The following is a 15127-nucleotide window of genomic DNA, read 5'->3' as shown; positions in this document are numbered from 1 at the left end:
CATGGGATCCCCTCCAGGTCCTTCCAGGGGGCTGGGTGTGCTGAGGGAGGGCTGGGCACCCAAGGCTGCGGGCAGAGGGGACACTCTGCTCCCCAGCACCATCGGGCACTCACCCCTCGCCCACACGCCACACGATGCTCTCAAATCACCACAGGACCCAACAGCCACCAGGACACATCCAGGACACACAGGGAGGGCAGGATGGGCTCAACCAGTTGTGCCAATCCCAGCGGTGGCAGCGGGATGCCCGTGGGAGGAGGGAACGGCAACAGCCGGCTGGAATAGGAGTGTGAAGAAACGGCTCTTGCGTGCTCTGTCCGGAGCCAGCTAACGAGGCCATATTTGAAATGCTTCGCATACCTCTGGTCATCAGATTAGTGAGATGCAGAAGGTAAAGCAGAGGGCAGGAGGAGCACTCCCAGCCAGCGATCCCTGGCCAGCGCTCCCACCCGCTGCGGGAACTGGGGGAAAAGTCTCCGGCTGGCAGCGGGGAGCGGGGCAGGGAGCAGCCATGGGGACCCTGGGAGTGATGGGGGCCTGGGATCTACTTCCCTGCTGTGATCCCAGTGGCCACAGGGACACCAGGAGCAATGGGTGCCTGGGATCTACCTTCCTGCTGTGATCCCAGTGGCCACAGGGACACCAGGAGCAATGGGTGCCTGGGATCTACCTTCCTGCTGTGATCCCAGTGGCCACAGGGAAAATAGGAGCAATTGGTACCTGGGATCCACCTTCCTGCTGTGATCCCAGTGGGGACACCAGGACCAAGATGTACCTGGGATGTACCTCCCTCCTGTGATCCCAGTGGCCATGGGGACCCTGGGAGCGATGGGTGCCTGGGATGTACCTCTCTGCTGTGATCCCAACAGGACAGGGCAGGCATGCAGGAGAGGAAAGTGGAGAAGGACAACCCAACCCGCTGCCACGTCCTAGTCACCAGCCACTGCCACCCCTCACCTCACCAGGGCCCAGGTGAGATTTGGACCTGTTGAAAGACCTTTCAACACATAACAGGGGCTGTTATGTTAGAGAGAGACTTTTCACCAGGGCCTGCTGTGATACAACAAGGAGCAAGGGTTTTAAACTGACAGAGGGCAGGGTTAGATGGGATATTGGGGGAAGTTCTTCCCTGTGAGGGTGGTGAGACCCCAGCACAGGTTGCCCAGAGAAGCTCTGGCTGCTCCAGCCCTGGAAGTGTCCAAGGCCAGGTTGGACGAGGCTTTGAGCAACCTGGGCTAGTGGAAGGTGTCCCTGCCCGTGGCAGGGGGTTGGAATAAGATGAGCTTTCAGGTCCCTTCCAACCCAGGCCATTCTGTGAGTCCCACACACCCTCCAAGTATCATCTGTGGGCACCACTCATTTCCCATCCCCCAGGCATCAACACTCCTTGGGCATGAATGGTCCTCCCTGCTCCTGCTCCAGGTCCAGAAGAGGCTGGAGAGCAGGAACCTGCCTCTGAGCAGAAAGTGGGCACAGAGGAGGAAAAGCAAACACTTGGCACCTTTCAGGGGCGGGATGTTCAAGTGAGAAGTCAGTCTTCAGGACATTCAAGCAAGGACAGGACTCAAGATTCAGATCTGGGGCCTGGAATCCAGTCTCTGAGGGCAATAAGGAGGCACAAAGGCCACAAGGGCAAGTCCCAGCAAAAAGAAGTGAAAACCAATGACACCAAGACCCTTGGGGACACCAGGAGACAACCTGGGGGTTTAGTGGATGGAGCTGCATTGCTTTTTTGGGCACAGCTGAAGACTCCATAAGGAACACTGTGGGAGACAGATATTGCCCAGATATTCCTATGAAGAGCTGGAGCATGAACTCAAGGCAGGTTTGCAAAGGCGAGGCCAGGGCCACCTCCAACCATGGGCAACCACTCACAAACCAAGAGGTGGTCAGGGACAGCAGCACCAGAGGAAGCCAAAGGGGAACATACCCAATCTCATCACACCAGAGCACAAACCCAACCCTGGCTCCAGCCCAGGCCATCCCCAGGTTGCTCAGCACCTGCTGACCAAACCTATGCCAGGGTCAACTGGGGCTTTCACGGGTGGCAGCAGCCACCCAGACCCCACTAGAGTCACTAATGAGGCCAAGACAGCACTGTTCCCAGCCCTGCCACCACCCAGGTGACAATCAGACCCTGGGGATGAAGCCCATCTCAGGAGTGACACAGAAATGACAGGGTAGGTCCCATCACATCAAGCCCTCAGTGAAGTATCACTGGGCTGCCACAGGGCAGAGCCAGTGACCTGAGCCCTTTTCCAGCTCCCACCTCTCTGAGCTGGGAGGGTGGGGATGGAAAAGCACATCCTGCTTGGAAAATCAGAAAACAGCTTCTTTTTTGTTGTTGTTCTTAGCCACCAGTTCCAGGGTCACGGCCGACACACACCCTCCCATTCCCAGGCCACCACACTGTCACCATCACTGTGGGGAGGTGACAGGCCTTCATCCTCCTGGCACAAAGGATGTCCAAGCTCAGGTGATGGAAGATGCTTTGGTACAAGCAATCCAGGACAAGGACATCGAGCCAGACCCACACATCCCAAGGCGAGCCCACAGCCTGGGAGCCGTTAGTCCAGTCCCTTTTCCATGCCATAACGATGGATGGTGGAAACCAGGGACACCAAGGCAGCCTCTGGAAAACCTTCTGACCTCAAAAATCCTTTTATCCACATAATCACAGGCTGCCACCCATGTGCAGCAAGGGCTGTCATCTCGGACCATCAGTACACTCCACCTGCCTGAAAGCCAAGGGACAACACAAGCAGGGATGAAATCACTCCAAAGATGTAAGGGATGCACCCCCCAGCCCTCCAGCCCCCCAGAAGGAGAGAATGTGGGGCAGGGCACACCATCAGCACTGAGATGTTGACAGACCCAAAAGCTTTGTGACTGTGGATGTCGGGCACCCCAGGGCCAGTGCCAGGGTAAACGTGCCCTTTGGACTTTCCCAAAGGCAATGGGACCCACGGGTCGCCCTCAGCCACTCACTGGGGTCACACTGTCCTGCTGCCTGGCTTTCCTTGGAGCTCTCCCAGGGCTCCAGCCCCACGGGTGTCCCAAGGGACACAGGACACGGATAGGGATGCAGACTGCTCCTTGCCCACATGCCCTAATGCTGCCCCAATGGGTCCCCTATGATGGGGAGTCACAGCCTCCCCACCAGGACATGTCCCTCTGCTGAAGGCAAAGGCTGCTGCAGACCTGATCCCCACAGCAGGGCCACTGCTGAGCAGGAGCAAACCCACAGTTTCCTCCCCACTGGACTGGGATTTCCCACTGGCCACCTCTGGAGGTGGTTCCTCCTCCAGTCACCCCTTTGCTCCAACACCTCTTCCCTTCTGCCCCTCCTACCCCACTGCCCCTGCATCGAGTCACAGAATGGTTTAGGTTGGAAGGGACCTTAAAGTTCATCTCATTCCATGCCCTGCCATGGGCAGGGACACCTTCCAGGGACCAGGTTGCTCCAAGTCCCAGCCTTGGATACTTCCAGGGATGGGGCAGCCAGAGCTTCTCTGGGCAACCTGTGCCAGGGCCTCACCACCCTCAGTATAAAACATTTCTTTCCTTCCTATGTCCAAGTTAACTCTGACCTGCTGCAGTTTAAAACTCACCCCTTGCCCTGTCCCTCCATCCCTTGTCCAAAGTCCCTCTCCAGCTCTCTTGGAGCACCTTAAGGGACTGGAAGGGGCTCTAAGATCTCCCCAGAGCCTTCTCTTCTCCAGGCTGACGACCCCCAGCTCTCTCAGCCTGTCTCCAGAGCAGAGCTGTCCCAGCCCTCAGACCATTCCCATGGCCTCCTCTGGACTCACTCCAACAGGCCCATGTCTGTCTGTGCTGGAGACCCCAGAGCTGGACATGGTGCCCCAGGGGGGTGTCACCAGAGCAGAGCAGAGGGGGAGCATCCCCTCCTCACCCTGCTGCCCACACTGCCACGGTGCAGCCTGGGACACACTCTGCTCTCTGGGCTGTGAGCACACATATCCCATCTGTCTCCCACCAGCATCCCCCAGTCCTTCTCCCCAGGGCTGCTCCCAGCCCACCCACCCCCTGGCTCTGCCAGGACTGGGTGCTGCCCCCACCCAGGTGCAGGCCCTTGCACTTGGCATGGTTGAACCTCCCACCTTCCTCCTGCCCCATCACCTGCCTGGCAGGAAAAGAGCCACTCCCACACACCAGCTGCTGCCAGCATCTCCAGCCCTTCCCAAGCCACCACAGCCCATCCATTCCCATGTCCCCAACTGGGTGGGGGGCCACCCTCTTCCTGGGATGGTGTTTCCCATGCTCCTCCCAAGTCTGGATGAGTTCCAAGAGCACCACTCACTTTGGGGACACCTGGCCCCCCGTCTCCATTCCTGGGCTCTGTGCAGAAGAGTGGCTGCAAGGGGCAGCTATGGCAACTGGGGGTCCCACAAGACCCCCCATGCTCCCAGGAGTCAAAGTCGAGTCAGGGGAAAAGGAAGGGGAAAGAAAAAAACCTAAGCCTTTTGAGTGCAATATTTTAGTTGAGCACCAGAGCATGAGTAAAGGAGGGAGCTTTTCGTGGTCTGGTGAGTTTAAGCTATGAGCTGAAAGTTTAACTATTAATACACTTAATCAAGAGGTTGTTCCTACGGCTGGGATTTGGGAAAACAAACCAGGGAGGCAGGGGAACGGCGGCACCCGCTGTGGCCACCCCAGGGAATGTCCCTGCTGGGGGAGGTGAAGGGTCCAGGACCAGACAGGGCTGGATCCAGCCCCAGCCAAGCCTTGCATGGACACACCAGGTGCCAGGTGCTGGCTGTGAGGGCCAAGCGTCCTGGATCCGACCCTCCTCCCAGCGCCTCACACAGATTTGTCAGAGGGGGCAGTTTTGGGGAGAGGATGCCACCCCTGAGCCCTGCAGCATCCCCAGGTCACAGACAAGCAGCACCTGCACTGCTGCCACCTGCCTGGAATGGCCCTGGTGACAACAGGGGATGCCGGTGGGTGAGTGAGCCCCAGGGTGGGGGATCCCCAAAACACCCCCCAAACACACCCACAGCATCTCCTCTTGTACCCACCTCTGCCAAGGAGGAAGAGGCTGAATTCTGGGGTGCAGCACCCAGAGTCACTTTTCCCTTCCCGCCCACCTCGTGTCACGGGCAGGAGGCACAGGCAGGAGTGCAGGCAGGACAGGCAGGAGGTGCGGGCAGGGGTGCGGGCAGGCGCCTGGCAGCGCGGCGCCGGCTGCCCGCATCCCCGCCACAAAATCCATGTCAAGGACGCCTCGGCCGTCTCCTGCCTCTTCCCACCGAGCCTGGGGGGGGACACGGGGATATTCGTGGCGCCCGCACAGCAACCCCCCGCCCCCTGCCCGCACATCCCGCCAGGCAAACAGCCCCCCCCCGCCCCTGCCCCCGGGGCCACCGAGCCCCGAATGGCGCCGGCACCAACTTCTGAGCGGCACCGGCGGGTCCTTTGTTACTTTGCTTTTGTTGTCACACGCCGGCGCGTCCCCGTCCCCATCGTCCCGTCCCCGTGTCCCCCCACACATCCCTCCCACACCCCCCCTCCCCCGGCGGCGGCCCCGAGGTCAGGGCGCGACATCTGCCAGCGCGACGGGGCGACGCCGGTACCGGCACCGGGGAGGGGGGGGCGCCCCGCCGGGGGCACCTCCGAGGGTACCCCGCGCGGGGACACTTTTAGGGTGACACCGCCACCGACGGGGATGCGCCGCGGCGGCCCCGCGGGTGCCGCTGGAGGAGCCGGTTCTCCAAAGCTTTTCCCGGTGGGAATGCGAAGGACGGACGGACAGACGGAGCGGGGTTTCCATGCCTACAAGCGCTCCCGCTGAGCGGGACCTCGTGGGGGGGGGTGTCACCCCCCTCGTTCCCATGCGACTCCCCCTCGGCTCGGCCCCGCCGGGGGATGCAGCGCAGCCCGAGGGGAGCAGCGGGGGCCGGGGCACGCGGGGGGCCGAGGTGCGGGGGGGGCCGAGGGGGTCCCCGTTCCCCCGCAGCCCCAGGTGCGGCCCCGCCGCCGGGCTGGGGGCCGGGGGGCGCGGACAAAGCGGCACAAAGGGGCCGCTGACACAGCAGGGCCCGTTTCCAGAGAAACAAAACTTCCGCCGGCCACGGCTCCGCGCCCCAGGTAGCCGGGATGGGCATCCCCTCCACCCCTCCCCAAAACCCGGCCTCACCCGCCCTCTCGCAGCACGGCACCCCCCGTCATCCCCCCCGTGCCCCCCCCGGCAGGGAGCGGCGGGGGGTGAAGGTTGCCCGGCCGGGTCAGCGCACACGCGGGGCCGTTACCGCAGGATGTGTGCGCAGCTTTGTTTGTGCGTGGGATGCCCCCCCCCGCAATCCCCATCCCATCTCCCACCCCCCCCGTTCCACCCCCCTATCCTCCTCTCCCCAATCAATCATCCCAGCAAAGAATAACCCGACCCGAAGCAGCCCCGGCCCCGCAGGAAGGACGCTGCCGGCTGCGGGATGCGGTGGAAAAAAAATTAGGAATAATAAAATTAAAATAAAAGGGGAAAAAAACCGCAAAACACCCCACACCCCCACGGGGCGCGTGGGGCCGCGGCTCGGCGGAGTTTGGGGACGTAATTCCCAAATTCGGGCACAATCCACAGCCCCCACGGTGGCTCTGGGGCTGGCGGCACCCACGCCGGTGCGGAAGAGGGATGTTCCACGGTGCGACCGCGGTGGCTCGAGGGGTGTCGGGGTGCGTGGGGGGCGCGGGGTGCCCTCCCCGCCGCGGTTGGGGGGGAGCGGGGCGTTTGGGAATCCCGTCTGACGGCGAAGCGGGGCGGGGTGGGGGGTTAGTTGGGAACGGGAGGAGGGGGGGGGATGATAAAGTTGGGTGAGTTGTCGCACATGGCTGGGCGATGGCGAGCGGCGCCGCTCCCACGGCCACCCCGCGCCCGGGCACCGGCGGCGGAGCCAAACTGCGGCCGGAGCCCGGCGCACCCCGGGCAGGCGGCAGCGACCCACGCGCGGAGACCGAGCACGGAGGGGCCGCCACCAGCGCTGGGTTGGGGGTCCCCCCCCGGCGCCCCCCACGCGATCCCCGTCGCGGGTGGCAGTGCCGGCCCCGCTGCCCACCGCCTCCCCCCGGCGCCGCCGCCCCCGCCGCCCCCCGGCCCCGCCGCCACCATTGTCACCCGGGAAACCACCGGGCGCTGCCGCGGCGGCCCCGGGGCGGCGGGGGGGAGACGTGGGGGGCTCACCCCATCCCTCCCCGCGGCTCCCAGCGCATCCCCGCCGGGCTGCGGGTACCGGCAGCGGGGTTCGGCGGCGCCGAGAAAAACTTTGCTCGTTACCCCCGCCGTCCCCCCGCCATCCCTCCCCATCCCCGGGAAGCGGCGGGGCCGCTCGGGCGCCGCGCAGGCAGCACCGGCCGGGCCCGACGCGGGCAGGCGGGCAGGCGGCCAGCTCCGGCCCCGCCGCCGCCGCGGGCAGCCCGGGCACGGCGCCGGGCAGCGGGGCGAGCCGAGAATCCCCCCGCCAAACTTTTTCTTCTCCACCACCCCCGCTTTACCCACCACCCCCTCAACACCCCCCACCCCAACTCCGCCGCCCGGAGCGCCCCGGGGGCCGGCACCGACCGGCGGTCCGGGAGCCACCGCGCTGCGGGCAGCGCTGCCGGGGAGCGGGGGGCGCTGGGGAAAGGGGGGCACGAGGGGAGGGAAAGGAGGGGGAAAAGGGGGTGGTCAGCACCTGCCCGGGGGCCGGGGCCGGGGCCGGGGGGAGCCGAGGCGGGCTCGGTGCCTCGCCGCCGCCGCACACCCACCTCCACATCGCCGCTCGCTCTGGGAGTGCGCAGCCCCCGCTCCGCGCTGCACGGCGCTGCCGCCGCCGCCGCTGCCCGCGGCTGCCGGCAAAACCCGGACCGGACCGGGCCGAGCGCAGCGCCCCAGCGCCGCCGGACACCGCGACCGCGACACGCCGCGACCGCGACAGCGACACGCCGCGCGCGCCCCCCGCCGCCTCGCGCGCGCGCCGCCCGCCCGGCACACACACACACACACGGACACACGGACACACGGACACACACACACACGGACACACGGACACACGGACACGGACACACACACACGGACACACGGACACACACACACACACGGACACACGGACACACACACACACACGGACACACGGACACACACGGACACACACACACACACGGACACACGGACACACGGACACACACACGGACACACACAGGGACACACACACACGCACACACACGGACACACACACACACACACACGGACACACGGACACACACACACCCCGCACCGACAGACCCCCCTCACCGTGTGCGTACACACCCACCCCCCAGGGTCCCCGCAGCCCCCCACGCGTGTCACCCCGCTGCGTTCCAGCTGCCCCCGCGGGTGGCACCGGAGTGTGTCCCTCGTGCCCCATCCAACCCCCCAAAGGGGTTCACCCCGCTGGGACCCTCCTCCCCCCTCCGGTTTATCTACCCACACAGGAGCACCCACGGGGGTAGCCACGGTGTGCCCACCCCCTCCCCCGTGTCCCAGCCGCCCCCACGAGTGTCACTGTGCTGTGCCTTCCATGGGTTGTCCACCCGCCACGGGTGTTGCTGGGATGTGTCCCCCTCCATGTCTCAGCCACCTCCCATTGGGTGTCACCGTGGTGTGTCCCCTCGTGTCCCAGCTGCCCCCCCGGGTGCCACCGTGGTGTGTCCCCCCGTTTTCCAGCCACCCCTCTGGGTGTCACCATGGTGTCCCAGCCACCCACATGGATGGGATTGGACTCTGTCCCCCATATCTCATCCACCCCCATGGGTGTCACCCTGTTTGTACCCCCTCCATGTCCTACCTGTCCCCTATGGGTTTCATCCCACTGTGCACCCCATGTCCCAGCCACATCCATGGGTGTCACCCCACTGTGCCCCCCACTCCCCACATATCCCCGGTGGGGTGTCACCATCCCCCCTGTGGGGTGTCACCCTGTTGTGCCTCCCTCCATCCTTCTGTGTCTTGAGTAGTGACATCCCTGTGTGCACCCCCCCTACCCCAGAGTGGTCCTCCTCCTTCTGTCTCACTGTGGGGTGCCCATCCCTCTGTCCATCCCCCCCATGGGGTACCCCCTCAATGTGCTCCATCCCTCTGTCCCCACTGTGGGGTATCCCCCTGCACGTACCACATCTCTCTATGTCCCTTGTAGGGTGTCAATCCCTCTGTCCCTCCCCTCTGTGGAGTGACCCCCGAGTGTTCCCCATCCATCTGAGTGAAGCTCCACCCCTCTGTTCCCCCCGTGCGGTTCAGCTGGCAGCAGGTCCCAAAAGCAAGAGGTAGGCGAGGTGCAGGGGGGGGATTCTGGGGTTCACAGCCCCCCCATCTCACCACCACACCTGGGTACACATTGTGTTGGTCCAGGGGTCAGCAACCCCAATTCCAGAGCCCCGGAGCCCTGGGCTTGCCGCTGCCACCGGGAGAGACCTCGTGGTCCCACAGCGGGACTTCGCTGAAATCCCCCTGAATAAACAGCAAATAATCGATGGCCCGATAAGTCACCGGGAGGGAGGGGACAAATCCCGAGGTTTGGCCCCGCGGGGGTGGGGGGGGAACATGCATGGCCCAGAAGTTTCCTGCTCAACTTTTTGACAGGATTTTTTGCTGCTGAGGGGGAGAGTTGTTGTTGGCTCTTTTTTTTTTTTTTTTTTCCCCTTTGAGTGGTGGGCACTGAAAAATTGGAAGTTTAAAAAAAAATCGCTTCAATCCCCACTCCTCAGCCGAGAGCAGCTTTCCAGGGACAAACAGCCCAAAAAAAACCCACCACCCCCAATTCCCGCAGCCTTTTCGGTTGCCAGCAAAATACCCAAACCCTCTCAAAAGCAGAAACCCTGACAAAAATGAAACTGGGTTTGTGTTGCCGTTGATTTTTTTTTTTTTTCACAGGAATGCGAAATCTCTTCCCACCCCGCTCCCGCCTCGAAAGGAAACAAAAAAATCTGCGATGGGGCGGGAGGGGAGGGAGGGGGGGCCGAGGAGCTCGGATGCGCTGTTTGTATTTGATCCACGTCTCGTTAATTATGTGCCTCTCGCATATTTAGCCACTGGGATTTGCAACCGCGGGTGCTGTGACGATGCTCTGCCTTCCCAAAAAAATCTCCCTCCTGGGCGGCAGCGATGGGGGGGCACTGCCCCCTCCTCCTGGGCACCCCTTCAGCTCCTCTGCTCACCATCCCAGCACTCTCCCCTCCTGCCTCCCTCCACGATTCAGCCTCTCAGCCCCCCTCAAAAAAAGAAGCAGAGGAGCCTCGTGCCAGGCACGAGGGGTGAGGGTGACACATGGGAGAAAGGACATCATCCCACCAGCACCACAGCTGGTGACAGTGCCCAGCACACAACACCATCTCACCCAGGTGGGCTTCACCAAGGGCGTTTCCTTTGCCTGTTTTTGGCTGCTTTTAAGGACCTGACCCACTCCCCGATGCCACCGGGAGCCACAGGGTGTTGGTGTCCCCTTCGCCAAGGGCACGGCCAGTGGTGGTGGCACCTGGAGTTTGCCACCCGCCGAAGATCCCCAAATGCAGCAGCATTTCACTTCTCAGAGTGTCTGGAAAAACTTCCATGAGCACAAATCACCTTTATTGAGGACAAGGATCCCTGAAGAGAGGGGAAACTGAGGCACAGGCCAAGTGGGGACTTGCTGACAGTGGCAGCAGCAAGGCTGGGGCTCCAACCCAGTGCTCCCCAGCAAACCTCCAGACTGCCCAGCACTCCCACAGCCCAGCCACCAGTGCTCCAGATCCAGAGGAGGGTCCCCCAGTGCCTCCAGACTGGCAGGTCCCCCCGGCACAGGGCAGATCTTGCCAGGGATGCAGCCCATGAGCCTCCATCCTGCTACTGGAGCCTTTTCCCAGGATGTGCTGGGGGTTGTGGGGGACAGGAGGATGAGGATGGAGGGCAAATGGGATAGGAAAGGAAGGTGAGGAAACAGGGATAGAGATGACAGGGCCAAGGATGGAAGGGAAGGGAGACAAGGTTGAAGAGGGGAATGGGGATAGGGATGAAGGGCAAATGGGACAGGGCTGGAGGGACCGAGAGACAGGACTAGAGAATAATAGTGCTGGAGATGGAGGACACAGGGCACAGGGATAGAGGGGACAGGGGATGGGGACAGATGGCAAGGGGACAGGGAGGAAGCATGTCAACAAACAGCAGAGCTGGCCCTGCCCTCTGCCTGCCAGAGCCATGAGGCTCCACCAGTGGGGTCTGCACTGCCTCCTCCCCAGTCAGGGAGCAAATCTAGGACCTCTGCCTGGCTCCAGATAGGGAGCCAGGAATAACTGGGGAGGGACATGGGACGTGAAGATGATGCTGGGCAGCCTGACCCTGCAGCAGTGAGGGGGGTCACAGAGGTCCATGTCCCCCCCCTGGGTGGCAGTGGGGCACAGTGGGACAGCAGCTGGAGGGCTGCCAAGGCTGCATGAGCGGGAGACGTGTCCCAACAACCTCCAGAGCACAAACACACCTCCAAAATTCTCAACCCCAAGTTCCCCTGGCCTGGTCGCTGCCATCCAAGTGGCTTACAGAGCTGGCACTCTCTTGTCACCTCCTCCAGACAGACTGTAGGGTGTCTCCTGGCAGAGGGGACCCAAATCCAGCCAGATGCTGCACCAGGAGCCCCAGACCTTGGTGACATTCTTGATCTTTGGGAGGAGGATGGATGGGGGAACCTGGTGGGACCCAGCAGTGAGAAGCTGGACAAGGTCCTCCGGATGCTCTGCTGGGAGACAACCCCCCCTACCCTGGCAAGCTGGGGGCAGACTGGTACAAACCCCTTGGCCCTGATGGTGCTGGAAAGCAGAGCTGGAGCTCACGGCATGTTTTGGGTGCCGACCTCCGAGAGCACGGGTCAGAGTGACCCACCATCATGCTCTGCTGGCTGCCTCGGCAGCACAGGGCTCTGTTTTTGCCTAGAAAAGCCCAGGGGACACAGCAGCCCCTTGTCCCCTGCCTGGGGGGCCATGGGAGTCCCACCTTCCCGGCTGCACAAGCCTTGTGTCCCAGGACGGGGGTCCCCCGGGCAGCACATACCCCTCCGCCGGCCCCCGCTGCCCCTTAATTGAGGTCTGTCTGTGTTAATTTTTAACCCCAGCTGTCTCCCACATGGCGGACGCTGGACGTGCTGGCCCCGCTTCCCGGGGACATGCCACAGCGGCGCAGGGACCGGCCACCCCTTCCTGGAAAGGGCTGGGGGCGGGGGGACAAAAACCCCTGCTGCCCACGGGGTCAGTGGATGGTTCACATCCCTCGTGGGAGCCCAGCGTGGGTTCCCGGGGTGCCCGGGGAGGGGGGTGCGGGTGCAGGGCAGGCGTGTGGCACCGGCCTTTGTGGCCGGGGGGTTCGGACTGTCCCCCTGGCTCCTGTGCAAACGGCAGCGGCTGCTGCCCGGGAATGTCCTGGCAGGAGGGACCCGGGCCTCAAAGCAAACAGACGCCGCGCCGGCGGTTGGGAGAAGGGCAGGAAGCCGGTTTCCCTCTGCCCTCTCCCACCCAGGCACAGCGGAGCGAGGGGGGAGCACGGCGTGGGGAGCCTTGGGGGGCTGGCGAGCATCCCCCCAAACTGCAGCAGGGAGGCACAGCCAGACCCTCACCCAAATCAGCCCTGACCTGGGGGCTGAGGAGTTGCTCCCGAGGTGCTCAGGGACACCCCGGCCACCCGCGTGTCCCAGCCTTTGGCAGAGGAAGGGCGGGTGGGCACAGGGGGTGTGTGCCGCGGGGCCGGGTGGGCTGGAGCCGCAGTCACGCCTACGTGCCAGGCAGCAGGAGAACCACGAGGACACTCGAGCTGCAGCGTTTCCACCTCCGGGGACCCTGGCAGGCGTTGGGTTTTTTTTTTCTTTTTCTTTTTTGTTTTTTTTTTTTTTTTTTTTTGAGCCGGGGATTCGCCTGGAATTCAGACGCCCACGTGGTCCAAAATAGCCTGGCTCCAACATCCGGAGCGCCCTGCAAAAGCCATCTGCCTGCGCAGGCAGGGCGGGCAGCCGCGGGGCTGGGGCACGTCGGCACGATCCCATCCCATCCTTTCCCGGTGGATCCTGCTGCCTACGTCTGCTGCTGGGGGTCACGGAAGCAGTGCCAGAGCCGTGCCAAGGACAGAGGGACAAGCAAGCGCCGTGGTGCGTGGCCAGGCAGGGGACACCGGTCCTGGGTCACATTAACACCAGAGCTTTCCTAGAGCCTGCGGATTTTTGGCTCGCCCCGAGCTGCTGCTCAGCAGCCAGGCCTGGGGAGACACCAGTGGCACGAAAACAGCCGTTCTCAGACCAGGGTGTTGCCCTTTAGACGGGAGCTGAAATGCAGAGCAAGCCAGACTCCGGGGGGGAATTATTCCTGCCCTGCTCGTGTCCTCCTACATTTTGTCCCTTGGGTAGCCCTGTGTTGTCACCTCAAATCCAGCTCCAGCCCCCTGGTGGGACAGGAGCCTTCATCCTCAGCACCTGGGATAGGAGGATACCTGCTCCACGTGTCCCTCCTCGTGAGCCTTCACCAGCAGGACTGCGGGGCTGGATGGGGCTTTCCAAACCTCTTCCGCCTGTCCACACAAACAAGGAGACATGGAAAGGTCGAGGCAACCCCGATTTTAAAAACAGACGTGCAAGTTACATGATTTCCACTGGAAATATCAAGGTTACTTACGGCAAGAGCTAATTTGGGCAGGCTTGAGTCAGGAGCTGCGGAGAAAGGACGGTGAAAACTGTGCTGGCCTCCTCCTGGCCAGTGTGGCAGCCAGGTCATTGCCTCCTGCCCAGCACTCCGGCCCTGTGATCCTGCACCCAGGTGTTGCACGTATAGCCTCAGAAATGTGGGATCCTGAGGGTGATGGTGTCACCTGAGCACATCAGTGTTTTATGGAAGGCCATGGAAAAGCCTGGATTGTGTAGCAGAAGGTCTGGCTCATGGCAGCATCCCTGTGGACACGCTGGTGGAGGTGGCCAGCAGCCAGCAATGCTCAGGGACACAAAAGGAGGAGGTGGTGCCCTGTCACCTCCCAGGGTCATGAGGCCTCTGACAACAGGCACACAGTAGGTCCCTGTGCTGTGAGATCCCCCTTGGATGCATTTTCCTCTCTTTCACATCCCCTCTTCCCATCAATGCTGCTGCAGCTGGGCCTTGACCAAGACACCGTGGAGGAGAGCCATGCACACCCTTCCTTGCAGAAAGGACTTTGGCACTGGAACAGGCTGCTCAGGGCAGTGGTGGAGTCACCATCCCTGGAAATGTTCAAAAGATGTGGCACTTGGGGACATGGGTTAGTGGTGAGCACAGTGATGTTGGGTTAACAGTTGGACTCGTTGTTCTTAAAGCGCTTTTCCAACCTTCAGGATTCTATGATTCTGTGATTCTATGACTCTCAAAGGCTGCTTTCTCTGCTCAGGCTGCTCTCCTTTGCCCGGCTCCATCATCCTAGACCTGAGGAGCAATCACCCCCTGGCCCTCACACTGGAGCAGTGCCCCAAACCCACTGTGCTCCCCTCTGCCCATAACAGTGTCAGCAGTGGCACATGATCCATGGATTGAAAGGAGCTGGCAGAGCTGACTCCATGGGTGCAGGAAGCTGTGATCCCCTAAACCCCATCCATCATCCTGGCTCTGCACTGATCCTCAGCCTCTAATGGACTGGGAGACGTCAAAAAGATCCCTTATGTCCAGACCACTCCTCTTCCAGATACGAAGCTTTGGGGACATAAGATCCCTTATGTCCAGACCACTCTTCTTCCAGATAGGAAGCTCTGGGGCCGAGCAATAACTGGATATGTCTCTGTAACCACCTAAACCCTCCAAGTTCTCTCTCCTCACTTTATCTTCAAGGGACCCTTCAGCACCATTGTTCAGTTACAAGAGCGGCACCCGATTCTTGGGCGAGCTGAGGTGTGCAAGGGTGCCATCCAGGTCTTCTGGGAGACACCTTGTGCAGCCACCTGAAGAGAAGGAGCACTGGGGTGCACTCCTGCTATGGGAGAAGCCACCTTTTCTCCAGGAAGCCCTTTGTGACCTGGCTGGGAACAGGGTTCCTTACTGGGGACCAATGAGCAGCCCTTCCCCCTGCCCTATCCCACCTGGCTGATCCCTGCTGACAGCTTCCCTGCACTCCCTGGGGGTACCTCCACAGCCCCCCAGG

The 15127-nt window shown here is 62.3% G+C and overlaps 1 protein-coding gene across 1 annotated transcript in view; it reads right to left on the bottom strand.

Moving 5' to 3' along the window:
• CXXC5 (CXXC finger protein 5) overlaps window positions 1–7827 on the bottom strand; it is a 38206-nt gene extending 30379 nt beyond the window's left edge. The window contains exon 1 of the mRNA XM_039385273.1: window positions 7756–7827. The gene's annotated coding sequence lies outside the window, so the exon portion shown is untranslated. The remainder of the gene's footprint in view (window positions 1–7755) is intronic.
• Window positions 7828–15127: the final 7300 nt, after the last annotated feature.

The sequence above is a fragment of the Pipra filicauda genome, unplaced genomic scaffold (genome assembly GCF_003945595.2).
Source record: "Pipra filicauda isolate LSUMZ 115617 unplaced genomic scaffold, ASM394559v2 scaffold3_size10097308_pilon, whole genome shotgun sequence".
Lineage (NCBI taxonomy): Eukaryota > Metazoa > Chordata > Aves > Passeriformes > Pipridae > Pipra > Pipra filicauda.
The sequence above is the reverse complement of the archived record's forward strand: the minus strand, read 5'-3'. Positions and strand labels throughout refer to the sequence as shown.